The following is a 27,545-nucleotide window of genomic DNA, read 5'->3' as shown; positions in this document are numbered from 1 at the left end:
TTCTCCTCCCTTCCAACGGTGTTGAGGCGGGTGGGAACAGCAGGGGGTGAAGGTGCTGTGTTTAAAGAGGTGGAGTTATGCAGATCTAAAACGCGTGGATTGCAGCAGCAGCAAGCCGAAAAGTGCAGGCATGTAAGGGATCTAGAGGTTGACAACATGTCTTCTTAACGGGAGTCCAGGAGCTCATCTCCACAAATGGACTTTTCAGGATCCTTGGGTGGCTCCGTAGTTTGAAACCAATTCTGGTTATCGCTTCTCGGCCTTTTGGCTAAGATCAAGTGTAGTATCTGTTCTTATCAGTTTAATATCTGATACGTCCCCTATCTGGGGACCATATATTAAATGGATTTTTAGAACAGGGAGATGGAAAAAGAGCTTGCTCTGTCCACTCCACGCATTGACCTGGTATTGCAGTATCTCCAGGACCGGTGCACCCCTTCTTTAATGCAGTTTCTAAAATCAGAAAGAATTGAATTCAATGTTTTTTGTTCATTTTGCTTGTTTGTCGGATTTTGGGATGGACTCTTTGGCTTTGCTTTTCTTCTCCTCATTGGATTTTTCATGTTCAAAGTTGCAGAAGCCAGATTACAAGCTCATTTTGGTTCATCTTCAGCAACTGTGCATTGCATTGCCATGTAATGTGATGCAATGCTATCTTTCTAGCTCTCCCTTTTTACTTCCTTTTGGATAAACAGACATATTAGGCAAGCATTTTGGAGCTTTCACCTAAATAACTACAGGTGGTGAGATAAGCTGCACAATATAATTGACCTTTCAGTATATTGTTGCACACACACCATCTATTTAGCAAATGCCCTTGTTATCAACAGCAGCCTTTTAAACTCACCTGAGCTAACAGGTATGTGCGCTGGTTACTCTGCTGCGCTTAAAATTTCTTTTTTGGTTTGCTACAATGCCTTTTCTGAAACGTTGTCTCCTTCTGCTGGAACACTGACTTCTTTCATTTAATGCCTGCAGACTATAAAAGAGAACCCAACCCAAAAAGTTTGGTTGATTAGTCTGTGGCATTCTGTTAAACTGTTGCTTATGGCGGTCTCTGTGAGCTTCTCAGCGACATTCAGCCAGCCAGGTATCCTGCCTGCAGTAGATGGAATGTGGCAATGGAACGCTGGCTGCGCGTGTCATAATAGGCTCTGAGCCTTTATATACCTGTGCACAGCAGCAGCCACCTTCAGTCTGCTGCTGGACAGCCAGCAGCAGCAGCAGGAGAGGTATGTAATCAGGAGCCCTCCTGCTAAGGGTAGACAGCTGCTCGTTCCACCCCACCCCCCGCCTTAATTGGTTCTCCTCCCTTCCAACGGTGTTGAGGCGGGTGGGAACAGCAGGGGGTGAAGGTGCTGTGTTTAAAGAGGTGGAGTTATGCAGATCTAAAACGCGTGGATTGCAGCAGCAGCAAGCCGAAAAGTGCAGGCATGTAAGGGATCTAGAGGTTGACAACATGTCTTCTTAACGGGAGTCCAGGAGCTCATCTCCACAAATGGACTTTTCAGGATCCTTGGGTGGCTCCGTAGTTTGAAACCAATTCTGGTTATCGCTTCTCGGCCTTTTGGCTAAGATCAAGTGTAGTATCTGTTCTTATCAGTTTAATATCTGATACGTCCCCTATCTGGGGACCATATATTAAATGGATTTTTAGAACAGGGAGATGGAAAAAGAGCTTGCTCTGTCCACTCCACGCATTGACCTGGTATTGCAGTATCTCCAGGACCGGTGCACCCCTTCTTTAATGCAGTTTCTAAAATCAGAAAGAATTGAATTCAATGTTTTTTGTTCATTTTGCTTGTTTGTCGGATTTTGGGATGGACTCTTTGGCTTTGCTTTTCTTCTCCTCATTGGATTTTTCACGTTCAAAGTTGCAGAAGCCAGATTACAAGCTCATTTTGGTTCATCTTCAGCAACTGTGCATTGCATTGCCATGTAATGTGATGCAATGCTATCTTTCTAGCTCTCCCTTTTTACTTCCTTTTGGATAAACAGACATATTAGGCAAGCATTTTGGAGCTTTCACCTAAATAACTACAGGTGGTGAGATAAGCTGCACAATATAATTGACCTTTCAGTATATTGTTGCACACACACCATCTATTTAGCAAATGCCCTTGTTATCAACAGCAGCCTTTTAAACTCACCTGAGCTAACAGGTATGTGCGCTGGTTACTCTGCTGCGCTTAAAATTTCTTTTTTGGTTTGCTACAATGCCTTTTCTGAAACGTTGTCTCCTTCTGCTGGAACACTGACTTCTTTCATTTAATGCCTGCAGACTATAAAAGAGAACCCAACCCAAAAAGTTTGGTTGATTAGTCTGTGGCATTCTGTTAAACTGTTGCTTATGGCGGTCTCTGTGAGCTTCTCAGCGACATTCAGCCAGCCAGGTATCCTGCCTGCAGTAGATGGAATGTGGCAATGGAACGCTGGCTGCGCGTGTCATAATAGGCTCTGAGCCTTTATATACCTGTGCACAGCAGCAGCCACCTTCAGTCTGCTGCTGGACAGCCAGCAGCAGCAGCAGCAGGAGAGGTATGTAATCAGGAGCCCTCCTGCTAAGGGTAGACAGCTGCTCGTTCCACCCCACCCCCCGCCTTAATTGGTTCTCCTCCCTTCCAACGGTGTTGAGGCGGGTGGGAACAGCAGGGGGTGAAGGTGCTGTGTTTAAAGAGGTGGAGTTATGCAGATCTAAAACGCGTGGATTGCAGCAGCAGCAAGCCGAAAAGTGCAGGCATGTAAGGGATCTAGAGGTTGACAACATGTCTTCTTAACGGGAGTCCAGGAGCTCATCTCCACAAATGGACTTTTCAGGATCCTTGGGTGGCTCCGTAGTTTGAAACCAATTCTGGTTATCGCTTCTCGGCCTTTTGGCTAAGATCAAGTGTAGTATCTGTTCTTATCAGTTTAATATCTGATACGTCCCCTATCTGGGGACCATATATTAAATGGATTTTTAGAACAGGGAGATGGAAAAAGAGCTTGCTCTGTCCACTCCACGCATTGACCTGGTATTGCAGTATCTCCAGGACCGGTGCACCCCTTCTTTAATGCAGTTTCTAAAATCAGAAAGAATTGAATTCAATGTTTTTTGTTCATTTTGCTTGTTTGTCGGATTTTGGGATGGACTCTTTGGCTTTGCTTTTCTTCTCCTCATTGGATTTTTCACGTTCAAAGTTGCAGAAGCCAGATTACAAGCTCATTTTGGTTCATCTTCAGCAACTGTGCATTGCATTGCCATGTAATGTGATGCAATGCTATCTTTCTAGCTCTCCCTTTTTACTTCCTTTTGGATAAACAGACATATTAGGCAAGCATTTTGGAGCTTTCACCTAAATAACTACAGGTGGTGAGATAAGCTGCACAATATAATTGACCTTTCAGTATATTGTTGCACACACACCATCTATTTAGCAAATGCCCTTGTTATCAACAGCAGCCTTTTAAACTCACCTGAGCTAACAGGTATGTGCGCTGGTTACTCTGCTGCGCTTAAAATTTCTTTTTTGGTTTGCTACAATGCCTTTTCTGAAACGTTGTCTCCTTCTGCTGGAACACTGACTTCTTTCATTTAATGCCTGCAGACTATAAAAGAGAACCCAACCCAAAAAGTTTGGTTGATTAGTCTGTGGCATTCTGTTAAACTGTTGCTTATGGCGGTCTCTGTGAGCTTCTCAGCGACATTCAGCCAGCCAGGTATCCTGCCTGCAGTAGATGGAATGTGGCAATGGAACGCTGGCTGCGCGTGTCATAATAGGCTCTGAGCCTTTATATACCTGTGCACAGCAGCAGCCACCTTCAGTCTGCTGCTGGACAGCCAGCAGCAGCAGCAGCAGGAGAGGTATGTAATCAGGAGCCCTCCTGCTAAGGGTAGACAGCTGCTCGTTCCACCCCACCCCCCGCCTTAATTGGTTCTCCTCCCTTCCAACGGTGTTGAGGCGGGTGGGAACAGCAGGGGGTGAAGGTGCTGTGTTTAAAGAGGTGGAGTTATGCAGATCTAAAACGCGTGGATTGCAGCAGCAGCAAGCCGAAAAGTGCAGGCATGTAAGGGATCTAGAGGTTGACAACATGTCTTCTTAACGGGAGTCCAGGAGCTCATCTCCACAAATGGACTTTTCAGGATCCTTGGGTGGCTCCGTAGTTTGAAACCAATTCTGGTTATCGCTTCTCGGCCTTTTGGCTAAGATCAAGTGTAGTATCTGTTCTTATCAGTTTAATATCTGATACGTCCCCTATCTGGGGACCATATATTAAATGGATTTTTAGAACAGGGAGATGGAAAAAGAGCTTGCTCTGTCCACTCCACGCATTGACCTGGTATTGCAGTATCTCCAGGACCGGTGCACCCCTTCTTTAATGCAGTTTCTAAAATCAGAAAGAATTGAATTCAATGTTTTTTGTTCATTTTGCTTGTTTGTCGGATTTTGGGATGGACTCTTTGGCTTTGCTTTTCTTCTCCTCATTGGATTTTTCACGTTCAAAGTTGCAGAAGCCAGATTACAAGCTCATTTTGGTTCATCTTCAGCAACTGTGCATTGCATTGCCATGTAATGTGATGCAATGCTATCTTTCTAGCTCTCCCTTTTTACTTCCTTTTGGATAAACAGACATATTAGGCAAGCATTTTGGAGCTTTCACCTAAATAACTACAGGTGGTGAGATAAGCTGCACAATATAATTGACCTTTCAGTATATTGTTGCACACACACCATCTATTTAGCAAATGCCCTTGTTATCAACAGCAGCCTTTTAAACTCACCTGAGCTAACAGGTATGTGCGCTGGTTACTCTGCTGCGCTTAAAATTTCTTTTTTGGTTTGCTACAATGCCTTTTCTGAAACGTTGTCTCCTTCTGCTGGAACACTGACTTCTTTCATTTAATGCCTGCAGACTATAAAAGAGAACCCAACCCAAAAAGTTTGGTTGATTAGTCTGTGGCATTCTGTTAAACTGTTGCTTATGGCGGTCTCTGTGAGCTTCTCAGCGACATTCAGCCAGCCAGGTATCCTGCCTGCAGTAGATGGAATGTGGCAATGGAACGCTGGCTGCGCGTGTCATAATAGGCTCTGAGCCTTTATATACCTGTGCACAGCAGCAGCCACCTTCAGTCTGCTGCTGGACAGCCAGCAGCAGCAGCAGCAGGAGAGGTATGTAATCAGGAGCCCTCCTGCTAAGGGTAGACAGCTGCTCGTTCCACCCCACCCCCCGCCTTAATTGGTTCTCCTCCCTTCCAACGGTGTTGAGGCGGGTGGGAACAGCAGGGGGTGAAGGTGCTGTGTTTAAAGAGGTGGAGTTATGCAGATCTAAAACGCGTGGATTGCAGCAGCAGCAAGCCGAAAAGTGCAGGCATGTAAGGGATCTAGAGGTTGACAACATGTCTTCTTAACGGGAGTCCAGGAGCTCATCTCCACAAATGGACTTTTCAGGATCCTTGGGTGGCTCCGTAGTTTGAAACCAATTCTGGTTATCGCTTCTCGGCCTTTTGGCTAAGATCAAGTGTAGTATCTGTTCTTATCAGTTTAATATCTGATACGTCCCCTATCTGGGGACCATATATTAAATGGATTTTTAGAACAGGGAGATGGAAAAAGAGCTTGCTCTGTCCACTCCACGCATTGACCTGGTATTGCAGTATCTCCAGGACCGGTGCACCCCTTCTTTAATGCAGTTTCTAAAATCAGAAAGAATTGAATTCAATGTTTTTTGTTCATTTTGCTTGTTTGTCGGATTTTGGGATGGACTCTTTGGCTTTGCTTTTCTTCTCCTCATTGGATTTTTCACGTTCAAAGTTGCAGAAGCCAGATTACAAGCTCATTTTGGTTCATCTTCAGCAACTGTGCATTGCATTGCCATGTAATGTGATGCAATGCTATCTTTCTAGCTCTCCCTTTTTACTTCCTTTTGGATAAACAGACATATTAGGCAAGCATTTTGGAGCTTTCACCTAAATAACTACAGGTGGTGAGATAAGCTGCACAATATAATTGACCTTTCAGTATATTGTTGCACACACACCATCTATTTAGCAAATGCCCTTGTTATCAACAGCAGCCTTTTAAACTCACCTGAGCTAACAGGTATGTGCGCTGGTTACTCTGCTGCGCTTAAAATTTCTTTTTTGGTTTGCTACAATGCCTTTTCTGAAACGTTGTCTCCTTCTGCTGGAACACTGACTTCTTTCATTTAATGCCTGCAGACTATAAAAGAGAACCCAACCCAAAAAGTTTGGTTGATTAGTCTGTGGCATTCTGTTAAACTGTTGCTTATGGCGGTCTCTGTGAGCTTCTCAGCGACATTCAGCCAGCCAGGTATCCTGCCTGCAGTAGATGGAATGTGGCAATGGAACGCTGGCTGCGCGTGTCATAATAGGCTCTGAGCCTTTATATACCTGTGCACAGCAGCAGCCACCTTCAGTCTGCTGCTGGACAGCCAGCAGCAGCAGCAGCAGGAGAGGTATGTAATCAGGAGCCCTCCTGCTAAGGGTAGACAGCTGCTCGTTCCACCCCACCCCCCGCCTTAATTGGTTCTCCTCCCTTCCAACGGTGTTGAGGCGGGTGGGAACAGCAGGGGGTGAAGGTGCTGTGTTTAAAGAGGTGGAGTTATGCAGATCTAAAACGCGTGGATTGCAGCAGCAGCAAGCCGAAAAGTGCAGGCATGTAAGGGATCTAGAGGTTGACAACATGTCTTCTTAACGGGAGTCCAGGAGCTCATCTCCACAAATGGACTTTTCAGGATCCTTGGGTGGCTCCGTAGTTTGAAACCAATTCTGGTTATCGCTTCTCGGCCTTTTGGCTAAGATCAAGTGTAGTATCTGTTCTTATCAGTTTAATATCTGATACGTCCCCTATCTGGGGACCATATATTAAATGGATTTTTAGAACAGGGAGATGGAAAAAGAGCTTGCTCTGTCCACTCCACGCATTGACCTGGTATTGCAGTATCTCCAGGACCGGTGCACCCCTTCTTTAATGCAGTTTCTAAAATCAGAAAGAATTGAATTCAATGTTTTTTGTTCATTTTGCTTGTTTGTCGGATTTTGGGATGGACTCTTTGGCTTTGCTTTTCTTCTCCTCATTGGATTTTTCACGTTCAAAGTTGCAGAAGCCAGATTACAAGCTCATTTTGGTTCATCTTCAGCAACTGTGCATTGCATTGCCATGTAATGTGATGCAATGCTATCTTTCTAGCTCTCCCTTTTTACTTCCTTTTGGATAAACAGACATATTAGGCAAGCATTTTGGAGCTTTCACCTAAATAACTACAGGTGGTGAGATAAGCTGCACAATATAATTGACCTTTCAGTATATTGTTGCACACACACCATCTATTTAGCAAATGCCCTTGTTATCAACAGCAGCCTTTTAAACTCACCTGAGCTAACAGGTATGTGCGCTGGTTACTCTGCTGCGCTTAAAATTTCTTTTTTGGTTTGCTACAATGCCTTTTCTGAAACGTTGTCTCCTTCTGCTGGAACACTGACTTCTTTCATTTAATGCCTGCAGACTATAAAAGAGAACCCAACCCAAAAAGTTTGGTTGATTAGTCTGTGGCATTCTGTTAAACTGTTGCTTATGGCGGTCTCTGTGAGCTTCTCAGCGACATTCAGCCAGCCAGGTATCCTGCCTGCAGTAGATGGAATGTGGCAATGGAACGCTGGCTGCGCGTGTCATAATAGGCTCTGAGCCTTTATATACCTGTGCACAGCAGCAGCCACCTTCAGTCTGCTGCTGGACAGCCAGCAGCAGCAGCAGCAGGAGAGGTATGTAATCAGGAGCCCTCCTGCTAAGGGTAGACAGCTGCTCGTTCCACCCCACCCCCCGCCTTAATTGGTTCTCCTCCCTTCCAACGGTGTTGAGGCGGGTGGGAACAGCAGGGGGTGAAGGTGCTGTGTTTAAAGAGGTGGAGTTATGCAGATCTAAAACGCGTGGATTGCAGCAGCAGCAAGCCGAAAAGTGCAGGCATGTAAGGGATCTAGAGGTTGACAACATGTCTTCTTAACGGGAGTCCAGGAGCTCATCTCCACAAATGGACTTTTCAGGATCCTTGGGTGGCTCCGTAGTTTGAAACCAATTCTGGTTATCGCTTCTCGGCCTTTTGGCTAAGATCAAGTGTAGTATCTGTTCTTATCAGTTTAATATCTGATACGTCCCCTATCTGGGGACCATATATTAAATGGATTTTTAGAACAGGGAGATGGAAAAAGAGCTTGCTCTGTCCACTCCACGCATTGACCTGGTATTGCAGTATCTCCAGGACCGGTGCACCCCTTCTTTAATGCAGTTTCTAAAATCAGAAAGAATTGAATTCAATGTTTTTTGTTCATTTTGCTTGTTTGTCGGATTTTGGGATGGACTCTTTGGCTTTGCTTTTCTTCTCCTCATTGGATTTTTCACGTTCAAAGTTGCAGAAGCCAGATTACAAGCTCATTTTGGTTCATCTTCAGCAACTGTGCATTGCATTGCCATGTAATGTGATGCAATGCTATCTTTCTAGCTCTCCCTTTTTACTTCCTTTTGGATAAACAGACATATTAGGCAAGCATTTTGGAGCTTTCACCTAAATAACTACAGGTGGTGAGATAAGCTGCACAATATAATTGACCTTTCAGTATATTGTTGCACACACACCATCTATTTAGCAAATGCCCTTGTTATCAACAGCAGCCTTTTAAACTCACCTGAGCTAACAGGTATGTGCGCTGGTTACTCTGCTGCGCTTAAAATTTCTTTTTTGGTTTGCTACAATGCCTTTTCTGAAACGTTGTCTCCTTCTGCTGGAACACTGACTTCTTTCATTTAATGCCTGCAGACTATAAAAGAGAACCCAACCCAAAAAGTTTGGTTGATTAGTCTGTGGCATTCTGTTAAACTGTTGCTTATGGCGGTCTCTGTGAGCTTCTCAGCGACATTCAGCCAGCCAGGTATCCTGCCTGCAGTAGATGGAATGTGGCAATGGAACGCTGGCTGCGCGTGTCATAATAGGCTCTGAGCCTTTATATACCTGTGCACAGCAGCAGCCACCTTCAGTCTGCTGCTGGACAGCCAGCAGCAGCAGCAGCAGGAGAGGTATGTAATCAGGAGCCCTCCTGCTAAGGGTAGACAGCTGCTCGTTCCACCCCACCCCCCGCCTTAATTGGTTCTCCTCCCTTCCAACGGTGTTGAGGCGGGTGGGAACAGCAGGGGGTGAAGGTGCTGTGTTTAAAGAGGTGGAGTTATGCAGATCTAAAACGCGTGGATTGCAGCAGCAGCAAGCCGAAAAGTGCAGGCATGTAAGGGATCTAGAGGTTGACAACATGTCTTCTTAACGGGAGTCCAGGAGCTCATCTCCACAAATGGACTTTTCAGGATCCTTGGGTGGCTCCGTAGTTTGAAACCAATTCTGGTTATCGCTTCTCGGCCTTTTGGCTAAGATCAAGTGTAGTATCTGTTCTTATCAGTTTAATATCTGATACGTCCCCTATCTGGGGACCATATATTAAATGGATTTTTAGAACAGGGAGATGGAAAAAGAGCTTGCTCTGTCCACTCCACGCATTGACCTGGTATTGCAGTATCTCCAGGACCGGTGCACCCCTTCTTTAATGCAGTTTCTAAAATCAGAAAGAATTGAATTCAATGTTTTTTGTTCATTTTGCTTGTTTGTCGGATTTTGGGATGGACTCTTTGGCTTTGCTTTTCTTCTCCTCATTGGATTTTTCACGTTCAAAGTTGCAGAAGCCAGATTACAAGCTCATTTTGGTTCATCTTCAGCAACTGTGCATTGCATTGCCATGTAATGTGATGCAATGCTATCTTTCTAGCTCTCCCTTTTTACTTCCTTTTGGATAAACAGACATATTAGGCAAGCATTTTGGAGCTTTCACCTAAATAACTACAGGTGGTGAGATAAGCTGCACAATATAATTGACCTTTCAGTATATTGTTGCACACACACCATCTATTTAGCAAATGCCCTTGTTATCAACAGCAGCCTTTTAAACTCACCTGAGCTAACAGGTATGTGCGCTGGTTACTCTGCTGCGCTTAAAATTTCTTTTTTGGTTTGCTACAATGCCTTTTCTGAAACGTTGTCTCCTTCTGCTGGAACACTGACTTCTTTCATTTAATGCCTGCAGACTATAAAAGAGAACCCAACCCAAAAAGTTTGGTTGATTAGTCTGTGGCATTCTGTTAAACTGTTGCTTATGGCGGTCTCTGTGAGCTTCTCAGCGACATTCAGCCAGCCAGGTATCCTGCCTGCAGTAGATGGAATGTGGCAATGGAACGCTGGCTGCGCGTGTCATAATAGGCTCTGAGCCTTTATATACCTGTGCACAGCAGCAGCCACCTTCAGTCTGCTGCTGGACAGCCAGCAGCAGCAGCAGCAGGAGAGGTATGTAATCAGGAGCCCTCCTGCTAAGGGTAGACAGCTGCTCGTTCCACCCCACCCCCCGCCTTAATTGGTTCTCCTCCCTTCCAACGGTGTTGAGGCGGGTGGGAACAGCAGGGGGTGAAGGTGCTGTGTTTAAAGAGGTGGAGTTATGCAGATCTAAAACGCGTGGATTGCAGCAGCAGCAAGCCGAAAAGTGCAGGCATGTAAGGGATCTAGAGGTTGACAACATGTCTTCTTAACGGGAGTCCAGGAGCTCATCTCCACAAATGGACTTTTCAGGATCCTTGGGTGGCTCCGTAGTTTGAAACCAATTCTGGTTATCGCTTCTCGGCCTTTTGGCTAAGATCAAGTGTAGTATCTGTTCTTATCAGTTTAATATCTGATACGTCCCCTATCTGGGGACCATATATTAAATGGATTTTTAGAACAGGGAGATGGAAAAAGAGCTTGCTCTGTCCACTCCACGCATTGACCTGGTATTGCAGTATCTCCAGGACCGGTGCACCCCTTCTTTAATGCAGTTTCTAAAATCAGAAAGAATTGAATTCAATGTTTTTTGTTCATTTTGCTTGTTTGTCGGATTTTGGGATGGACTCTTTGGCTTTGCTTTTCTTCTCCTCATTGGATTTTTCATGTTCAAAGTTGCAGAAGCCAGATTACAAGCTCATTTTGGTTCATCTTCAGCAACTGTGCATTGCATTGCCATGTAATGTGATGCAATGCTATCTTTCTAGCTCTCCCTTTTTACTTCCTTTTGGATAAACAGACATATTAGGCAAGCATTTTGGAGCTTTCACCTAAATAACTACAGGTGGTGAGATAAGCTGCACAATATAATTGACCTTTCAGTATATTGTTGCACACACACCATCTATTTAGCAAATGCCCTTGTTATCAACAGCAGCCTTTTAAACTCACCTGAGCTAACAGGTATGTGCGCTGGTTACTCTGCTGCGCTTAAAATTTCTTTTTTGGTTTGCTACAATGCCTTTTCTGAAACGTTGTCTCCTTCTGCTGGAACACTGACTTCTTTCATTTAATGCCTGCAGACTATAAAAGAGAACCCAACCCAAAAAGTTTGGTTGATTAGTCTGTGGCATTCTGTTAAACTGTTGCTTATGGCGGTCTCTGTGAGCTTCTCAGCGACATTCAGCCAGCCAGGTATCCTGCCTGCAGTAGATGGAATGTGGCAATGGAACGCTGGCTGCGCGTGTCATAATAGGCTCTGAGCCTTTATATACCTGTGCACAGCAGCAGCCACCTTCAGTCTGCTGCTGGACAGCCAGCAGCAGCAGCAGCAGGAGAGGTATGTAATCAGGAGCCCTCCTGCTAAGGGTAGACAGCTGCTCGTTCCACCCCACCCCCCGCCTTAATTGGTTCTCCTCCCTTCCAACGGTGTTGAGGCGGGTGGGAACAGCAGGGGGTGAAGGTGCTGTGTTTAAAGAGGTGGAGTTATGCAGATCTAAAACGCGTGGATTGCAGCAGCAGCAAGCCGAAAAGTGCAGGCATGTAAGGGATCTAGAGGTTGACAACATGTCTTCTTAACGGGAGTCCAGGACCTCATCTCCACAAATGGACTTTTCAGGATCCTTGGGTGGCTCCGTAGTTTGAAACCAATTCTGGTTATCGCTTCTCGGCCTTTTGGCTAAGATCAAGTGTAGTATCTGTTCTTATCAGTTTAATATCTGATACGTCCCCTATCTGGGGACCATATATTAAATGGATTTTTAGAACAGGGAGATGGAAAAAGAGCTTGCTCTGTCCACTCCACGCATTGACCTGGTATTGCAGTATCTCCAGGACCGGTGCACCCCTTCTTTAATGCAGTTTCTAAAATCAGAAAGAATTGAATTCAATGTTTTTTGTTCATTTTGCTTGTTTGTCGGATTTTGGGATGGACTCTTTGGCTTTGCTTTTCTTCTCCTCATTGGATTTTTCATGTTCAAAGTTGCAGAAGCCAGATTACAAGCTCATTTTGGTTCATCTTCAGCAACTGTGCATTGCATTGCCATGTAATGTGATGCAATGCTATCTTTCTAGCTCTCCCTTTTTACTTCCTTTTGGATAAACAGACATATTAGGCAAGCATTTTGGAGCTTTCACCTAAATAACTACAGGTGGTGAGATAAGCTGCACAATATAATTGACCTTTCAGTATATTGTTGCACACACACCATCTATTTAGCAAATGCCCTTGTTATCAACAGCAGCCTTTTAAACTCACCTGAGCTAACAGGTATGTGCGCTGGTTACTCTGCTGCGCTTAAAATTTCTTTTTTGGTTTGCTACAATGCCTTTTCTGAAACGTTGTCTCCTTCTGCTGGAACACTGACTTCTTTCATTTAATGCCTGCAGACTATAAAAGAGAACCCAACCCAAAAAGTTTGGTTGATTAGTCTGTGGCATTCTGTTAAACTGTTGCTTATGGCGGTCTCTGTGAGCTTCTCAGCGACATTCAGCCAGCCAGGTATCCTGCCTGCAGTAGATGGAATGTGGCAATGGAACGCTGGCTGCGCGTGTCATAATAGGCTCTGAGCCTTTATATACCTGTGCACAGCAGCAGCCACCTTCAGTCTGCTGCTGGACAGCCAGCAGCAGCAGCAGCAGGAGAGGTATGTAATCAGGAGCCCTCCTGCTAAGGGTAGACAGCTGCTCGTTCCACCCCACCCCCCGCCTTAATTGGTTCTCCTCCCTTCCAACGGTGTTGAGGCGGGTGGGAACAGCAGGGGGTGAAGGTGCTGTGTTTAAAGAGGTGGAGTTATGCAGATCTAAAACGCGTGGATTGCAGCAGCAGCAAGCCGAAAAGTGCAGGCATGTAAGGGATCTAGAGGTTGACAACATGTCTTCTTAACGGGAGTCCAGGAGCTCATCTCCACAAATGGACTTTTCAGGATCCTTGGGTGGCTCCGTAGTTTGAAACCAATTCTGGTTATCGCTTCTCGGCCTTTTGGCTAAGATCAAGTGTAGTATCTGTTCTTATCAGTTTAATATCTGATACGTCCCCTATCTGGGGACCATATATTAAATGGATTTTTAGAACAGGGAGATGGAAAAAGAGCTTGCTCTGTCCACTCCACGCATTGACCTGGTATTGCAGTATCTCCAGGACCGGTGCACCCCTTCTTTAATGCAGTTTCTAAAATCAGAAAGAATTGAATTCAATGTTTTTTGTTCATTTTGCTTGTTTGTCGGATTTTGGGATGGACTCTTTGGCTTTGCTTTTCTTCTCCTCATTGGATTTTTCATGTTCAAAGTTGCAGAAGCCAGATTACAAGCTCATTTTGGTTCATCTTCAGCAACTGTGCATTGCATTGCCATGTAATGTGATGCAATGCTATCTTTCTAGCTCTCCCTTTTTACTTCCTTTTGGATAAACAGACATATTAGGCAAGCATTTTGGAGCTTTCACCTAAATAACTAGAGGTGGTGAGATAAGCTGCACAATATAATTGACCTTTCAGTATATTGTTGCACACACACCATCTATTTAGCAAATGCCCTTGTTATCAACAGCAGCCTTTTAAACTCACCTGAGCTAACAGGTATGTGCGCTGGTTACTCTGCTGCGCTTAAAATTTCTTTTTTGGTTTGCTACAATGCCTTTTCTGAAACGTTGTCTCCTTCTGCTGGAACACTGACTTCTTTCATTTAATGCCTGCAGACTATAAAAGAGAACCCAACCCAAAAAGTTTGGTTGATTAGTCTGTGGCATTCTGTTAAACTGTTGCTTATGGCGGTCTCTGTGAGCTTCTCAGCGACATTCAGCCAGCCAGGTATCCTGCCTGCAGTAGATGGAATGTGGCAATGGAACGCTGGCTGCGCGTGTCATAATAGGCTCTGAGCCTTTATATACCTGTGCACAGCAGCAGCCACCTTCAGTCTGCTGCTGGACAGCCAGCAGCAGCAGCAGCAGGAGAGGTATGTAATCAGGAGCCCTCCTGCTAAGGGTAGACAGCTGCTCGTTCCACCCCACCCCCCGCCTTAATTGGTTCTCCTCCCTTCCAACGGTGTTGAGGCGGGTGGGAACAGCAGGGGGTGAAGGTGCTGTGTTTAAAGAGGTGGAGTTATGCAGATCTAAAACGCGTGGATTGCAGCAGCAGCAAGCCGAAAAGTGCAGGCATGTAAGGGATCTAGAGGTTGACAACATGTCTTCTTAACGGGAGTCCAGGAGCTCATCTCCACAAATGGACTTTTCAGGATCCTTGGGTGGCTCCGTAGTTTGAAACCAATTCTGGTTATCGCTTCTCGGCCTTTTGGCTAAGATCAAGTGTAGTATCTGTTCTTATCAGTTTAATATCTGATACGTCCCCTATCTGGGGACCATATATTAAATGGATTTTTAGAACAGGGAGATGGAAAAAGAGCTTGCTCTGTCCACTCCACGCATTGACCTGGTATTGCAGTATCTCCAGGACCGGTGCACCCCTTCTTTAATGCAGTTTCTAAAATCAGAAAGAATTGAATTCAATGTTTTTTGTTCATTTTGCTTGTTTGTCGGATTTTGGGATGGACTCTTTGGCTTTGCTTTTCTTCTCCTCATTGGATTTTTCATGTTCAAAGTTGCAGAAGCCAGATTACAAGCTCATTTTGGTTCATCTTCAGCAACTGTGCATTGCATTGCCATGTAATGTGATGCAATGCTATCTTTCTAGCTCTCCCTTTTTACTTCCTTTTGGATAAACAGACATATTAGGCAAGCATTTTGGAGCTTTCACCTAAATAACTACAGGTGGTGAGATAAGCTGCACAATATAATTGACCTTTCAGTATATTGTTGCACACACACCATCTATTTAGCAAATGCCCTTGTTATCAACAGCAGCCTTTTAAACTCACCTGAGCTAACAGGTATGTGCGCTGGTTACTCTGCTGCGCTTAAAATTTCTTTTTTGGTTTGCTACAATGCCTTTTCTGAAACGTTGTCTCCTTCTGCTGGAACACTGACTTCTTTCATTTAATGCCTGCAGACTATAAAAGAGAACCCAACCCAAAAAGTTTGGTTGATTAGTCTGTGGCATTCTGTTAAACTGTTGCTTATGGCGGTCTCTGTGAGCTTCTCAGCGACATTCAGCCAGCCAGGTATCCTGCCTGCAGTAGATGGAATGTGGCAATGGAACGCTGGCTGCGCGTGTCATAATAGGCTCTGAGCCTTTATATACCTGTGCACAGCAGCAGCCACCTTCAGTCTGCTGCTGGACAGCCAGCAGCAGCAGCAGCAGGAGAGGTATGTAATCAGGAGCCCTCCTGCTAAGGGTAGACAGCTGCTCGTTCCACCCCACCCCCCGCCTTAATTGGTTCTCCTCCCTTCCAACGGTGTTGAGGCGGGTGGGAACAGCAGGGGGTGAAGGTGCTGTGTTTAAAGAGGTGGAGTTATGCAGATCTAAAACGCGTGGATTGCAGCAGCAGCAAGCCGAAAAGTGCAGGCATGTAAGGGATCTAGAGGTTGACAACATGTCTTCTTAACGGGAGTCCAGGAGCTCATCTCCACAAATGGACTTTTCAGGATCCTTGGGTGGCTCCGTAGTTTGAAACCAATTCTGGTTATCGCTTCTCGGCCTTTTGGCTAAGATCAAGTGTAGTATCTGTTCTTATCAGTTTAATATCTGATACGTCCCCTATCTGGGGACCATATATTAAATGGATTTTTAGAACAGGGAGATGGAAAAAGAGCTTGCTCTGTCCACTCCACGCATTGACCTGGTATTGCAGTATCTCCAGGACCGGTGCACCCCTTCTTTAATGCAGTTTCTAAAATCAGAAAGAATTGAATTCAATGTTTTTTGTTCATTTTGCTTGTTTGTCGGATTTTGGGATGGACTCTTTGGCTTTGCTTTTCTTCTCCTCATTGGATTTTTCATGTTCAAAGTTGCAGAAGCCAGATTACAAGCTCATTTTGGTTCATCTTCAGCAACTGTGCATTGCATTGCCATGTAATGTGATGCAATGCTATCTTTCTAGCTCTCCCTTTTTACTTCCTTTTGGATAAACAGACATATTAGGCAAGCATTTTGGAGCTTTCACCTAAATAACTACAGGTGGTGAGATAAGCTGCACAATATAATTGACCTTTCAGTATATTGTTGCACACACACCATCTATTTAGCAAATGCCCTTGTTATCAACAGCAGCCTTTTAAACTCACCTGAGCTAACAGGTATGTGCGCTGGTTACTCTGCTGCGCTTAAAATTTCTTTTTTGGTTTGCTACAATGCCTTTTCTGAAACGTTGTCTCCTTCTGCTGGAACACTGACTTCTTTCATTTAATGCCTGCAGACTATAAAAGAGAACCCAACCCAAAAAGTTTGGTTGATTAGTCTGTGGCATTCTGTTAAACTGTTGCTTATGGCGGTCTCTGTGAGCTTCTCAGCGACATTCAGCCAGCCAGGTATCCTGCCTGCAGTAGATGGAATGTGGCAATGGAACGCTGGCTGCGCGTGTCATAATAGGCTCTGAGCCTTTATATACCTGTGCACAGCAGCAGCCACCTTCAGTCTGCTGCTGGACAGCCAGCAGCAGCAGCAGCAGGAGAGGTATGTAATCAGGAGCCCTCCTGCTAAGGGTAGACAGCTGCTCGTTCCACCCCACCCCCCGCCTTAATTGGTTCTCCTCCCTTCCAACGGTGTTGAGGCGGGTGGGAACAGCAGGGGGTGAAGGTGCTGTGTTTAAAGAGGTGGAGTTATGCAGATCTAAAACGCGTGGATTGCAGCAGCAGCAAGCCGAAAAGTGCAGGCATGTAAGGGATCTAGAGGTTGACAACATGTCTTCTTAACGGGAGTCCAGGACCTCATCTCCACAAATGGACTTTTCAGGATCCTTGGGTGGCTCCGTAGTTTGAAACCAATTCTGGTTATCGCTTCTCGGCCTTTTGGCTAAGATCAAGTGTAGTATCTGTTCTTATCAGTTTAATATCTGATACGTCCCCTATCTGGGGACCATATATTAAATGGATTTTTAGAACAGGGAGATGGAAAAAGAGCTTGCTCTGTCCACTCCACGCATTGACCTGGTATTGCAGTATCTCCAGGACCGGTGCACCCCTTCTTTAATGCAGTTTCTAAAATCAGAAAGAATTGAATTCAATGTTTTTTGTTCATTTTGCTTGTTTGTCGGATTTTGGGATGGACTCTTTGGCTTTGCTTTTCTTCTCCTCATTGGATTTTTCATGTTCAAAGTTGCAGAAGCCAGATTACAAGCTCATTTTGGTTCATCTTCAGCAACTGTGCATTGCATTGCCATGTAATGTGATGCAATGCTATCTTTCTAGCTCTCCCTTTTTACTTCCTTTTGGATAAACAGACATATTAGGCAAGCATTTTGGAGCTTTCACCTAAATAACTACAGGTGGTGAGATAAGCTGCACAATATAATTGACCTTTCAGTATATTGTTGCACACACACCATCTATTTAGCAAATGCCCTTGTTATCAACAGCAGCCTTTTAAACTCACCTGAGCTAACAGGTATGTGCGCTGGTTACTCTGCTGCGCTTAAAATTTCTTTTTTGGTTTGCTACAATGCCTTTTCTGAAACGTTGTCTCCTTCTGCTGGAACACTGACTTCTTTCATTTAATGCCTGCAGACTATAAAAGAGAACCCAACCCAAAAAGTTTGGTTGATTAGTCTGTGGCATTCTGTTAAACTGTTGCTTATGGCGGTCTCTGTGAGCTTCTCAGCGACATTCAGCCAGCCAGGTATCCTGCCTGCAGTAGATGGAATGTGGCAATGGAACGCTGGCTGCGCGTGTCATAATAGGCTCTGAGCCTTTATATACCTGTGCACAGCAGCAGCCACCTTCAGTCTGCTGCTGGACAGCCAGCAGCAGCAGCAGCAGGAGAGGTATGTAATCAGGAGCCCTCCTGCTAAGGGTAGACAGCTGCTCGTTCCACCCCACCCCCCGCCTTAATTGGTTCTCCTCCCTTCCAACGGTGTTGAGGCGGGTGGGAACAGCAGGGGGTGAAGGTGCTGTGTTTAAAGAGGTGGAGTTATGCAGATCTAAAACGCGTGGATTGCAGCAGCAGCAAGCCGAAAAGTGCAGGCATGTAAGGGATCTAGAGGTTGACAACATGTCTTCTTAACGGGAGTCCAGGAGCTCATCTCCACAAATGGACTTTTCAGGATCCTTGGGTGGCTCCGTAGTTTGAAACCAATTCTGGTTATCGCTTCTCGGCCTTTTGGCTAAGATCAAGTGTAGTATCTGTTCTTATCAGTTTAATATCTGATACGTCCCCTATCTGGGGACCATATATTAAATGGATTTTTAGAACAGGGAGATGGAAAAAGAGCTTGCTCTGTCCACTCCACGCATTGACCTGGTATTGCAGTATCTCCAGGACCGGTGCACCCCTTCTTTAATGCAGTTTCTAAAATCAGAAAGAATTGAATTCAATGTTTTTTGTTCATTTTGCTTGTTTGTCGGATTTTGGGATGGACTCTTTGGCTTTGCTTTTCTTCTCCTCATTGGATTTTTCATGTTCAAAGTTGCAGAAGCCAGATTACAAGCTCATTTTGGTTCATCTTCAGCAACTGTGCATTGCATTGCCATGTAATGTGATGCAATGCTATCTTTCTAGCTCTCCCTTTTTACTTCCTTTTGGATAAACAGACATATTAGGCAAGCATTTTGGAGCTTTCACCTAAATAACTACAGGTGGTGAGATAAGCTGCACAATATAATTGACCTTTCAGTATATTGTTGCACACACACCATCTATTTAGCAAATGCCCTTGTTATCAACAGCAGCCTTTTAAACTCACCTGAGCTAACAGGTATGTGCGCTGGTTACTCTGCTGCGCTTAAAATTTCTTTTTTGGTTTGCTACAATGCCTTTTCTGAAACGTTGTCTCCTTCTGCTGGAACACTGACTTCTTTCATTTAATGCCTGCAGACTATAAAAGAGAACCCAACCCAAAAAGTTTGGTTGATTAGTCTGTGGCATTCTGTTAAACTGTTGCTTATGGCGGTCTCTGTGAGCTTCTCAGCGACATTCAGCCAGCCAGGTATCCTGCCTGCAGTAGATGGAATGTGGCAATGGAACGCTGGCTGCGCGTGTCATAATAGGCTCTGAGCCTTTATATACCTGTGCACAGCAGCAGCCACCTTCAGTCTGCTGCTGGACAGCCAGCAGCAGCAGCAGCAGGAGAGGTATGTAATCAGGAGCCCTCCTGCTAAGGGTAGACAGCTGCTCGTTCCACCCCACCCCCCGCCTTAATTGGTTCTCCTCCCTTCCAACGGTGTTGAGGCGGGTGGGAACAGCAGGGGGTGAAGGTGCTGTGTTTAAAGAGGTGGAGTTATGCAGATCTAAAACGCGTGGATTGCAGCAGCAGCAAGCCGAAAAGTGCAGGCATGTAAGGGATCTAGAGGTTGACAACATGTCTTCTTAACGGGAGTCCAGGAGCTCATCTCCACAAATGGACTTTTCAGGATCCTTGGGTGGCTCCGTAGTTTGAAACCAATTCTGGTTATCGCTTCTCGGCCTTTTGGCTAAGATCAAGTGTAGTATCTGTTCTTATCAGTTTAATATCTGATACGTCCCCTATCTGGGGACCATATATTAAATGGATTTTTAGAACAGGGAGATGGAAAAAGAGCTTGCTCTGTCCACTCCACGCATTGACCTGGTATTGCAGTATCTCCAGGACCGGTGCACCCCTTCTTTAATGCAGTTTCTAAAATCAGAAAGAATTGAATTCAATGTTTTTTGTTCATTTTGCTTGTTTGTCGGATTTTGGGATGGACTCTTTGGCTTTGCTTTTCTTCTCCTCATTGGATTTTTCATGTTCAAAGTTGCAGAAGCCAGATTACAAGCTCATTTTGGTTCATCTTCAGCAACTGTGCATTGCATTGCCATGTAATGTGATGCAATGCTATCTTTCTAGCTCTCCCTTTTTACTTCCTTTTGGATAAACAGACATATTAGGCAAGCATTTTGGAGCTTTCACCTAAATAACTACAGGTGGTGAGATAAGCTGCACAATATAATTGACCTTTCAGTATATTGTTGCACACACACCATCTATTTAGCAAATGCCCTTGTTATCAACAGCAGCCTTTTAAACTCACCTGAGCTAACAGGTATGTGCGCTGGTTACTCTGCTGCGCTTAAAATTTCTTTTTTGGTTTGCTACAATGCCTTTTCTGAAACGTTGTCTCCTTCTGCTGGAACACTGACTTCTTTCATTTAATGCCTGCAGACTATAAAAGAGAACCCAACCCAAAAAGTTTGGTTGATTAGTCTGTGGCATTCTGTTAAACTGTTGCTTATGGCGGTCTCTGTGAGCTTCTCAGCGACATTCAGCCAGCCAGGTATCCTGCCTGCAGTAGATGGAATGTGGCAATGGAACGCTGGCTGCGCGTGTCATAATAGGCTCTGAGCCTTTATATACCTGTGCACAGCAGCAGCCACCTTCAGTCTGCTGCTGGACAGCCAGCAGCAGCAGCAGCAGGAGAGGTATGTAATCAGGAGCCCTCCTGCTAAGGGTAGACAGCTGCTCGTTCCACCCCACCCCCCGCCTTAATTGGTTCTCCTCCCTTCCAACGGTGTTGAGGCGGGTGGGAACAGCAGGGGGTGAAGGTGCTGTGTTTAAAGAGGTGGAGTTATGCAGATCTAAAACGCGTGGATTGCAGCAGCAGCAAGCCGAAAAGTGCAGGCATGTAAGGGATCTAGAGGTTGACAACATGTCTTCTTAACGGGAGTCCAGGAGCTCATCTCCACAAATGGACTTTTCAGGATCCTTGGGTGGCTCCGTAGTTTGAAACCAATTCTGGTTATCGCTTCTCGGCCTTTTGGCTAAGATCAAGTGTAGTATCTGTTCTTATCAGTTTAATATCTGATACGTCCCCTATCTGGGGACCATATATTAAATGGATTTTTAGAACAGGGAGATGGAAAAAGAGCTTGCTCTGTCCACTCCACGCATTGACCTGGTATTGCAGTATCTCCAGGACCGGTGCACCCCTTCTTTAATGCAGTTTCTAAAATCAGAAAGAATTGAATTCAATGTTTTTTGTTCATTTTGCTTGTTTGTCGGATTTTGGGATGGACTCTTTGGCTTTGCTTTTCTTCTCCTCATTGGATTTTTCATGTTCAAAGTTGCAGAAGCCAGATTACAAGCTCATTTTGGTTCATCTTCAGCAACTGTGCATTGCATTGCCATGTAATGTGATGCAATGCTATCTTTCTAGCTCTCCCTTTTTACTTCCTTTTGGATAAACAGACATATTAGGCAAGCATTTTGGAGCTTTCACCTAAATAACTACAGGTGGTGAGATAAGCTGCACAATATAATTGACCTTTCAGTATATTGTTGCACACACACCATCTATTTAGCAAATGCCCTTGTTATCAACAGCAGCCTTTTAAACTCACCTGAGCTAACAGGTATGTGCGCTGGTTACTCTGCTGCGCTTAAAATTTCTTTTTTGGTTTGCTACAATGCCTTTTCTGAAACGTTGTCTCCTTCTGCTGGAACACTGACTTCTTTCATTTAATGCCTGCAGACTATAAAAGAGAACCCAACCCAAAAAGTTTGGTTGATTAGTCTGTGGCATTCTGTTAAACTGTTGCTTATGGCGGTCTCTGTGAGCTTCTCAGCGACATTCAGCCAGCCAGGTATCCTGCCTGCAGTAGATGGAATGTGGCAATGGAACGCTGGCTGCGCGTGTCATAATAGGCTCTGAGCCTTTATATACCTGTGCACAGCAGCAGCCACCTTCAGTCTGCTGCTGGACAGCCAGCAGCAGCAGCAGCAGGAGAGGTATGTAATCAGGAGCCCTCCTGCTAAGGGTAGACAGCTGCTCGTTCCACCCCACCCCCCGCCTTAATTGGTTCTCCTCCCTTCCAACGGTGTTGAGGCGGGTGGGAACAGCAGGGGGTGAAGGTGCTGTGTTTAAAGAGGTGGAGTTATGCAGATCTAAAACGCGTGGATTGCAGCAGCAGCAAGCCGAAAAGTGCAGGCATGTAAGGGATCTAGAGGTTGACAACATGTCTTCTTAACGGGAGTCCAGGAGCTCATCTCCACAAATGGACTTTTCAGGATCCTTGGGTGGCTCCGTAGTTTGAAACCAATTCTGGTTATCGCTTCTCGGCCTTTTGGCTAAGATCAAGTGTAGTATCTGTTCTTATCAGTTTAATATCTGATACGTCCCCTATCTGGGGACCATATATTAAATGGATTTTTAGAACAGGGAGATGGAAAAAGAGCTTGCTCTGTCCACTCCACGCATTGACCTGGTATTGCAGTATCTCCAGGACCGGTGCACCCCTTCTTTAATGCAGTTTCTAAAATCAGAAAGAATTGAATTCAATGTTTTTTGTTCATTTTGCTTGTTTGTCGGATTTTGGGATGGACTCTTTGGCTTTGCTTTTCTTCTCCTCATTGGATTTTTCATGTTCAAAGTTGCAGAAGCCAGATTACAAGCTCATTTTGGTTCATCTTCAGCAACTGTGCATTGCATTGCCATGTAATGTGATGCAATGCTATCTTTCTAGCTCTCCCTTTTTACTTCCTTTTGGATAAACAGACATATTAGGCAAGCATTTTGGAGCTTTCACCTAAATAACTACAGGTGGTGAGATAAGCTGCACAATATAATTGACCTTTCAGTATATTGTTGCACACACACCATCTATTTAGCAAATGCCCTTGTTATCAACAGCAGCCTTTTAAACTCACCTGAGCTAACAGGTATGTGCGCTGGTTACTCTGCTGCGCTTAAAATTTCTTTTTTGGTTTGCTACAATGCCTTTTCTGAAACGTTGTCTCCTTCTGCTGGAACACTGACTTCTTTCATTTAATGCCTGCAGACTATAAAAGAGAACCCAACCCAAAAAGTTTGGTTGATTAGTCTGTGGCATTCTGTTAAACTGTTGCTTATGGCGGTCTCTGTGAGCTTCTCAGCGACATTCAGCCAGCCAGGTATCCTGCCTGCAGTAGATGGAATGTGGCAATGGAACGCTGGCTGCGCGTGTCATAATAGGCTCTGAGCCTTTATATACCTGTGCACAGCAGCAGCCACCTTCAGTCTGCTGCTGGACAGCCAGCAGCAGCAGCAGCAGGAGAGGTATGTAATCAGGAGCCCTCCTGCTAAGGGTAGACAGCTGCTCGTTCCACCCCACCCCCCGCCTTAATTGGTTCTCCTCCCTTCCAACGGTGTTGAGGCGGGTGGGAACAGCAGGGGGTGAAGGTGCTGTGTTTAAAGAGGTGGAGTTATGCAGATCTAAAACGCGTGGATTGCAGCAGCAGCAAGCCGAAAAGTGCAGGCATGTAAGGGATCTAGAGGTTGACAACATGTCTTCTTAACGGGAGTCCAGGAGCTCATCTCCACAAATGGACTTTTCAGGATCCTTGGGTGGCTCCGTAGTTTGAAACCAATTCTGGTTATCGCTTCTCGGCCTTTTGGCTAAGATCAAGTGTAGTATCTGTTCTTATCAGTTTAATATCTGATACGTCCCCTATCTGGGGACCATATATTAAATGGATTTTTAGAACAGGGAGATGGAAAAAGAGCTTGCTCTGTCCACTCCACGCATTGACCTGGTATTGCAGTATCTCCAGGACCGGTGCACCCCTTCTTTAATGCAGTTTCTAAAATCAGAAAGAATTGAATTCAATGTTTTTTGTTCATTTTGCTTGTTTGTCGGATTTTGGGATGGACTCTTTGGCTTTGCTTTTCTTCTCCTCATTGGATTTTTCATGTTCAAAGTTGCAGAAGCCAGATTACAAGCTCATTTTGGTTCATCTTCAGCAACTGTGCATTGCATTGCCATGTAATGTGATGCAATGCTATCTTTCTAGCTCTCCCTTTTTACTTCCTTTTGGATAAACAGACATATTAGGCAAGCATTTTGGAGCTTTCACCTAAATAACTACAGGTGGTGAGATAAGCTGCACAATATAATTGACCTTTCAGTATATTGTTGCACACACACCATCTATTTAGCAAATGCCCTTGTTATCAACAGCAGCCTTTTAAACTCACCTGAGCTAACAGGTATGTGCGCTGGTTACTCTGCTGCGCTTAAAATTTCTTTTTTGGTTTGCTACAATGCCTTTTCTGAAACGTTGTCTCCTTCTGCTGGAACACTGACTTCTTTCATTTAATGCCTGCAGACTATAAAAGAGAACCCAACCCAAAAAGTTTGGTTGATTAGTCTGTGGCATTCTGTTAAACTGTTGCTTATGGCGGTCTCTGTGAGCTTCTCAGCGACATTCAGCCAGCCAGGTATCCTGCCTGCAGTAGATGGAATGTGGCAATGGAACGCTGGCTGCGCGTGTCATAATAGGCTCTGAGCCTTTATATACCTGTGCACAGCAGCAGCCACCTTCAGTCTGCTGCTGGACAGCCAGCAGCAGCAGCAGCAGGAGAGGTATGTAATCAGGAGCCCTCCTGCTAAGGGTAGACAGCTGCTCGTTCCACCCCACCCCCCGCCTTAATTGGTTCTCCTCCCTTCCAACGGTGTTGAGGCGGGTGGGAACAGCAGGGGGTGAAGGTGCTGTGTTTAAAGAGGTGGAGTTATGCAGATCTAAAACGCGTGGATTGCAGCAGCAGCAAGCCGAAAAGTGCAGGCATGTAAGGGATCTAGAGGTTGACAACATGTCTTCTTAACGGGAGTCCAGGAGCTCATCTCCACAAATGGACTTTTCAGGATCCTTGGGTGGCTCCGTAGTTTGAAACCAATTCTGGTTATCGCTTCTCGGCCTTTTGGCTAAGATCAAGTGTAGTATCTGTTCTTATCAGTTTAATATCTGATACGTCCCCTATCTGGGGACCATATATTAAATGGATTTTTAGAACAGGGAGATGGAAAAAGAGCTTGCTCTGTCCACTCCACGCATTGACCTGGTATTGCAGTATCTCCAGGACCGGTGCACCCCTTCTTTAATGCAGTTTCTAAAATCAGAAAGAATTGAATTCAATGTTTTTTGTTCATTTTGCTTGTTTGTCGGATTTTGGGATGGACTCTTTGGCTTTGCTTTTCTTCTCCTCATTGGATTTTTCATGTTCAAAGTTGCAGAAGCCAGATTACAAGCTCATTTTGGTTCATCTTCAGCAACTGTGCATTGCATTGCCATGTAATGTGATGCAATGCTATCTTTCTAGCTCTCCCTTTTTACTTCCTTTTGGATAAACAGACATATTAGGCAAGCATTTTGGAGCTTTCACCTAAATAACTACAGGTGGTGAGATAAGCTGCACAATATAATTGACCTTTCAGTATATTGTTGCACACACACCATCTATTTAGCAAATGCCCTTGTTATCAACAGCAGCCTTTTAAACTCACCTGAGCTAACAGGTATGTGCGCTGGTTACTCTGCTGCGCTTAAAATTTCTTTTTTGGTTTGCTACAATGCCTTTTCTGAAACGTTGTCTCCTTCTGCTGGAACACTGACTTCTTTCATTTAATGCCTGCAGACTATAAAAGAGAACCCAACCCAAAAAGTTTGGTTGATTAGTCTGTGGCATTCTGTTAAACTGTTGCTTATGGCGGTCTCTGTGAGCTTCTCAGCGACATTCAGCCAGCCAGGTATCCTGCCTGCAGTAGATGGAATGTGGCAATGGAACGCTGGCTGCGCGTGTCATAATAGGCTCTGAGCCTTTATATACCTGTGCACAGCAGCAGCCACCTTCAGTCTGCTGCTGGACAGCCAGCAGCAGCAGCAGCAGGAGAGGTATGTAATCAGGAGCCCTCCTGCTAAGGGTAGACAGCTGCTCGTTCCACCCCACCCCCCGCCTTAATTGGTTCTCCTCCCTTCCAACGGTGTTGAGGCGGGTGGGAACAGCAGGGGGTGAAGGTGCTGTGTTTAAAGAGGTGGAGTTATGCAGATCTAAAACGCGTGGATTGCAGCAGCAGCAAGCCGAAAAGTGCAGGCATGTAAGGGATCTAGAGGTTGACAACATGTCTTCTTAACGGGAGTCCAGGAGCTCATCTCCACAAATGGACTTTTCAGGATCCTTGGGTGGCTCCGTAGTTTGAAACCAATTCTGGTTATCGCTTCTCGGCCTTTTGGCTAAGATCAAGTGTAGTATCTGTTCTTATCAGTTTAATATCTGATACGTCCCCTATCTGGGGACCATATATTAAATGGATTTTTAGAACAGGGAGATGGAAAAAGAGCTTGCTCTGTCCACTCCACGCATTGACCTGGTATTGCAGTATCTCCAGGACCGGTGCACCCCTTCTTTAATGCAGTTTCTAAAATCAGAAAGAATTGAATTCAATGTTTTTTGTTCATTTTGCTTGTTTGTCGGATTTTGGGATGGACTCTTTGGCTTTGCTTTTCTTCTCCTCATTGGATTTTTCATGTTCAAAGTTGCAGAAGCCAGATTACAAGCTCATTTTGGTTCATCTTCAGCAACTGTGCATTGCATTGCCATGTAATGTGATGCAATGCTATCTTTCTAGCTCTCCCTTTTTACTTCCTTTTGGATAAACAGACATATTAGGCAAGCATTTTGGAGCTTTCACCTAAATAACTACAGGTGGTGAGATAAGCTGCACAATATAATTGACCTTTCAGTATATTGTTGCACACACACCATCTATTTAGCAAATGCCCTTGTTATCAACAGCAGCCTTTTAAACTCACCTGAGCTAACAGGTATGTGCGCTGGTTACTCTGCTGCGCTTAAAATTTCTTTTTTGGTTTGCTACAATGCCTTTTCTGAAACGTTGTCTCCTTCTGCTGGAACACTGACTTCTTTCATTTAATGCCTGCAGACTATAAAAGAGAACCCAACCCAAAAAGTTTGGTTGATTAGTCTGTGGCATTCTGTTAAACTGTTGCTTATGGCGGTCTCTGTGAGCTTCTCAGCGACATTCAGCCAGCCAGGTATCCTGCCTGCAGTAGATGGAATGTGGCAATGGAACGCTGGCTGCGCGTGTCATAATAGGCTCTGAGCCTTTATATACCTGTGCACAGCAGCAGCCACCTTCAGTCTGCTGCTGGACAGCCAGCAGCAGCAGCAGCAGGAGAGGTATGTAATCAGGAGCCCTCCTGCTAAGGGTAGACAGCTGCTCGTTCCACCCCACCCCCCGCCTTAATTGGTTCTCCTCCCTTCCAACGGTGTTGAGGCGGGTGGGAACAGCAGGGGGTGAAGGTGCTGTGTTTAAAGAGGTGGAGTTATGCAGATCTAAAACGCGTGGATTGCAGCAGCAGCAAGCCGAAAA

General features: G+C 45.0%; 21 non-coding genes across 21 annotated transcripts; all 21 read left to right on the top strand.

The window, feature by feature from the left end:
• Positions 1-248: 248 nt before the first annotated feature.
• Positions 249-439, top strand: LOC141246763 (U2 spliceosomal RNA). Its single transcript, XR_012310326.1, has one exon. It is a non-coding gene; the product is annotated as a U2 spliceosomal RNA (small nuclear RNA).
• A 1,112-nt stretch (positions 440-1,551) lies between these two features.
• Positions 1,552-1,742, top strand: LOC141246762 (U2 spliceosomal RNA). The gene has a single exon (XR_012310325.1). It is a non-coding gene; the product is annotated as a U2 spliceosomal RNA (small nuclear RNA).
• A 1,115-nt stretch (positions 1,743-2,857) lies between these two features.
• On the top strand, positions 2,858-3,048 carry LOC141246761 (U2 spliceosomal RNA). The gene has a single exon (XR_012310324.1). It is a non-coding gene; the product is annotated as a U2 spliceosomal RNA (small nuclear RNA).
• A 1,115-nt stretch (positions 3,049-4,163) lies between these two features.
• Positions 4,164-4,354, top strand: LOC141246760 (U2 spliceosomal RNA). Its single transcript, XR_012310323.1, has one exon. It is a non-coding gene; the product is annotated as a U2 spliceosomal RNA (small nuclear RNA).
• A 1,115-nt stretch (positions 4,355-5,469) lies between these two features.
• On the top strand, positions 5,470-5,660 carry LOC141246759 (U2 spliceosomal RNA). Its single transcript, XR_012310322.1, has one exon. It is a non-coding gene; the product is annotated as a U2 spliceosomal RNA (small nuclear RNA).
• A 1,115-nt stretch (positions 5,661-6,775) lies between these two features.
• LOC141246758 (U2 spliceosomal RNA) lies at positions 6,776-6,966 on the top strand. The gene has a single exon (XR_012310321.1). It is a non-coding gene; the product is annotated as a U2 spliceosomal RNA (small nuclear RNA).
• Positions 6,967-8,081: 1,115 nt separating this feature from the next.
• On the top strand, positions 8,082-8,272 carry LOC141246755 (U2 spliceosomal RNA). The gene has a single exon (XR_012310319.1). It is a non-coding gene; the product is annotated as a U2 spliceosomal RNA (small nuclear RNA).
• Positions 8,273-9,387: 1,115 nt separating this feature from the next.
• Positions 9,388-9,578, top strand: LOC141246754 (U2 spliceosomal RNA). The gene has a single exon (XR_012310318.1). It is a non-coding gene; the product is annotated as a U2 spliceosomal RNA (small nuclear RNA).
• Positions 9,579-10,693: 1,115 nt separating this feature from the next.
• LOC141246753 (U2 spliceosomal RNA) lies at positions 10,694-10,884 on the top strand. The gene has a single exon (XR_012310317.1). It is a non-coding gene; the product is annotated as a U2 spliceosomal RNA (small nuclear RNA).
• A 1,115-nt stretch (positions 10,885-11,999) lies between these two features.
• On the top strand, positions 12,000-12,190 carry LOC141246752 (U2 spliceosomal RNA). The gene has a single exon (XR_012310316.1). It is a non-coding gene; the product is annotated as a U2 spliceosomal RNA (small nuclear RNA).
• A 1,115-nt stretch (positions 12,191-13,305) lies between these two features.
• Positions 13,306-13,496, top strand: LOC141246751 (U2 spliceosomal RNA). Its single transcript, XR_012310315.1, has one exon. It is a non-coding gene; the product is annotated as a U2 spliceosomal RNA (small nuclear RNA).
• A 1,115-nt stretch (positions 13,497-14,611) lies between these two features.
• On the top strand, positions 14,612-14,802 carry LOC141246750 (U2 spliceosomal RNA). Its single transcript, XR_012310314.1, has one exon. It is a non-coding gene; the product is annotated as a U2 spliceosomal RNA (small nuclear RNA).
• A 1,115-nt stretch (positions 14,803-15,917) lies between these two features.
• Positions 15,918-16,108, top strand: LOC141246749 (U2 spliceosomal RNA). The gene has a single exon (XR_012310313.1). It is a non-coding gene; the product is annotated as a U2 spliceosomal RNA (small nuclear RNA).
• Positions 16,109-17,223: 1,115 nt separating this feature from the next.
• On the top strand, positions 17,224-17,414 carry LOC141246748 (U2 spliceosomal RNA). The gene has a single exon (XR_012310312.1). It is a non-coding gene; the product is annotated as a U2 spliceosomal RNA (small nuclear RNA).
• Positions 17,415-18,529: 1,115 nt separating this feature from the next.
• Positions 18,530-18,720, top strand: LOC141246747 (U2 spliceosomal RNA). Its single transcript, XR_012310311.1, has one exon. It is a non-coding gene; the product is annotated as a U2 spliceosomal RNA (small nuclear RNA).
• A 1,115-nt stretch (positions 18,721-19,835) lies between these two features.
• Positions 19,836-20,026, top strand: LOC141246746 (U2 spliceosomal RNA). The gene has a single exon (XR_012310310.1). It is a non-coding gene; the product is annotated as a U2 spliceosomal RNA (small nuclear RNA).
• A 1,115-nt stretch (positions 20,027-21,141) lies between these two features.
• On the top strand, positions 21,142-21,332 carry LOC141246744 (U2 spliceosomal RNA). The gene has a single exon (XR_012310308.1). It is a non-coding gene; the product is annotated as a U2 spliceosomal RNA (small nuclear RNA).
• A 1,115-nt stretch (positions 21,333-22,447) lies between these two features.
• LOC141246743 (U2 spliceosomal RNA) lies at positions 22,448-22,638 on the top strand. Its single transcript, XR_012310307.1, has one exon. It is a non-coding gene; the product is annotated as a U2 spliceosomal RNA (small nuclear RNA).
• Positions 22,639-23,753: 1,115 nt separating this feature from the next.
• LOC141246742 (U2 spliceosomal RNA) lies at positions 23,754-23,944 on the top strand. Its single transcript, XR_012310306.1, has one exon. It is a non-coding gene; the product is annotated as a U2 spliceosomal RNA (small nuclear RNA).
• A 1,115-nt stretch (positions 23,945-25,059) lies between these two features.
• Positions 25,060-25,250, top strand: LOC141246741 (U2 spliceosomal RNA). The gene has a single exon (XR_012310305.1). It is a non-coding gene; the product is annotated as a U2 spliceosomal RNA (small nuclear RNA).
• Positions 25,251-26,365: 1,115 nt separating this feature from the next.
• On the top strand, positions 26,366-26,556 carry LOC141246740 (U2 spliceosomal RNA). Its single transcript, XR_012310304.1, has one exon. It is a non-coding gene; the product is annotated as a U2 spliceosomal RNA (small nuclear RNA).
• The last annotated feature ends 989 nt before the right edge of the window (positions 26,557-27,545 follow it).

Source organism: Phyllobates terribilis, unplaced genomic scaffold (assembly GCF_046119375.1).
Source record: "Phyllobates terribilis strain yellow unplaced genomic scaffold, ASM4611937v1 Scaffold_2615__1_contigs__length_118915, whole genome shotgun sequence".
Lineage (NCBI taxonomy): Eukaryota > Metazoa > Chordata > Amphibia > Anura > Dendrobatidae > Phyllobates > Phyllobates terribilis.
Note: the sequence above shows the minus strand (reverse complement) of the source record. Positions and strands in the feature narration are given on the sequence as shown.